The sequence below is a fragment of the Gallus gallus genome, chromosome 3 (assembly GCF_016699485.2).
Source record: "Gallus gallus isolate bGalGal1 chromosome 3, bGalGal1.mat.broiler.GRCg7b, whole genome shotgun sequence".
In the NCBI taxonomy this organism is placed as follows: domain Eukaryota; kingdom Metazoa; phylum Chordata; class Aves; order Galliformes; family Phasianidae; genus Gallus; species Gallus gallus.
This window is the reverse complement of record NC_052534.1, coordinates 9234271-9236820: the sequence shown is the minus strand read 5'-3', so window position 1 is coordinate 9236820 and position 2550 is coordinate 9234271. Positions and strand designations below refer to the sequence as shown.

The 2550-nt window shown below is 44.2% G+C and overlaps 1 protein-coding gene across 2 annotated transcripts in view; it reads right to left on the bottom strand.

Annotated features, from left to right (window-relative positions):
- Window positions 1-2550, bottom strand: part of COMMD1 (copper metabolism domain containing 1) — a 66468-nt gene that overhangs the window by 147 nt on the left and 63771 nt on the right. The window lies entirely within an intron of this gene.

Here is a 2550-nt window from a genome sequence, read left to right as displayed (position 1 = left end):
CTACAAAACAAAATTGCAAAAAACAGGAGTTGAGAAAGATGATAATTTTTCAGGCATACAGCAGAAGAGGAATAGTGCATTCTGCTTTCCTGCTCATTTATATCCTGCATCCCCTTTACTCCTGGTGAAGAGGAGGAAGTTTTCTACCTCCCAGAGGTTTGCAACCAACATACCAAGCAAAAGCAGTACACACTGGAGGCCGGCCTGCTGCTGCCAAAGAGGACACACATCAGCTGAGCTCCACTCAAGCATCAATTTAAACCCCCAAGTTAAGCAGCAGCACGGATTTGTTATTCTCTGACAGGACAGGTACTGGGATGTAGTAAAAGAGCTACAAGAGATCTTATCAAAGGCTCAGAAAATAAAGCATATAGACACTGAAATTCTAATTGTGTGGTACTTATTAGTAAATACAAATGTGAAAAGGCCTCCTGAGATCTCCAGGCCTTTGGTATTATCCACTGGCATGCCTACGGTCACCAAGTACTTCCTATGGTGATTCCGCCTGAGGAAACGTTTGAGGCCACAGAGAATGTGACTGCATAGCAAAGGCCACTCCAGGTGAAGCACCGTCAGTGGCAGAGGAACACACTGGAGGTATTTGGAAATGAAAGTGCAGACAGCAAATATGAAGGGATGTTTCCTTATGAGAAATTGGAATTGTTTTAGCAACCAGAATAGCTGAACGTGCACCGTATTTCTGTACGTAACACAGATACTGCAGGAGAGCACCCGCAGATCCCATTTGGTTTCGAGCACACTCACCTTCTGTCGTTATTTCAAAATACACTTCAACATCATTTATGTTCATAGAACAAATAGTTTATATGTGAGGATAAAGCCATCAGACAGATGCAAATTAAAACCATCCATTTTTACAACTGCATTTCTCACTAAATTTCACAAGAGTTCTTTTTCCACAGACATCAGGTATGGCTCCACCTTTTACCTTCTCTCATCCTCACAAGGGTTATTGGGTTGTCCTGTTTTCTGCAAAGGCGATAGGCAAGCCAAGACACTGACAGAGGAGCCAAGGGAGAGTTCTGTGTACGACAGCTATGCTGGATGTATCCATCTTCATGAAGTGCGTATTATTTTATCTGCTAACTGCCCAGGAATCCTACAGACCAAGTGCAGAGATCACATTATGTGTTTGGTATGAGAGTGCTTCTGATTGGTAAAGGTTTCATGGGATTAGAAGGAACTTTACTGCCACTCCATTCAATGAAAACCCAGTACGTCATGTAACTGATGCACATCAGGTAGAATACACAAATGACTGTTAGGGTAGACCTCAGCTGTGGCAAGCAGTTATGCTCATATGAAGTATGCTATTGGAAACTCTCACTCTAGGCCATTCTTCCTAACTACTCACCCCTATGATATTACTCAGTACAGTCCACCAGCGTTTCATTAAATGACTGCGACAATAACATTTGGCATCGATAACAATGCAGACAGGACATGGATGCAACAGCTTTCACACTTTCTTGTCTTTGACAATGGCTGTTGTCACGTACCTCAGTGCTACAACCACGTGGGAAATACACAGAGTGCCTCTGCAGAGCATAATTACAGCTGGACAGCACGCATAAACAAATGTTTGGTGAGGAATTTCACAGCTCACCTCTATTTGGCAGCGGGCTTTCTTGTAGATTCCTGTCTGATTAAGAGTTATTAAAAACATAGGTCACATCTGCCAGAATGTGTTTGCAAGCTTAGGAGGTTGCGTGAGAAAGCCAAGTGAAACCCTGAAATATCTCGCTACATGTCCCTTGATTAGGAAGCAACGGAAAAGTCAAATCTCAAGTAATCAGTCAGTTAACAATGTGAGGCTCTTGGAAGCATCAGACTGAAACCACATCACATTCCCACGCTGGAGTGAATCATTCTTACTGAAATGACCAGAACAGGGCAGACCTTTTAGGGAGGACTGACGGCACCGCATGCAGCCCTGGGTCACAGTTCTCAGCAGGATGAATCCGACGCCCGACTCATGCTGCAAACTTCGGCCTTCCGGTCACAACTGTGTACCTCGGGTCATGTGAGCCTGTATTCCCAGGCAGATTTCCCCAAGGCAAGGTCTGTCCATGCAACCCTTAAGATCTGCATCAGCTGCTTTTACAGCTTAATCACAAGGCGAGCAGAACCGCGCTCCCAGATCTGGTGGAGGTGGTTTTGCATGAGCCTAAGGCGTAAATCAGCTTTTCTCCCCACTTCAGGTCGTGTCAGTTAAAAGAGAAGTAAATTGAGCAAAAGGACACTCCTGCATTATACTAAGACCATGCATGCCACCTTGTGCAAATCTAAGAGTACTTGTGAAGCACACTTTTGTCTATAAAGCAGCTAAAAGTTGGCTGTACGTATGGGATGATAGCTGTGTAATTACCACCTTCTCATGTGGACTAACCTGAAACGTGAAGGAGGGGGCAGTAAATCAGGCTGCTCAAAGCTGCCTGGTTTAGTTTCATGTAACACTCCGTTAGTTTACCTAGTCCTCGAAGCTCTAAAGACAGAGAAAAAGGAAAGGAAAAGAAGATGGAGCTCTGA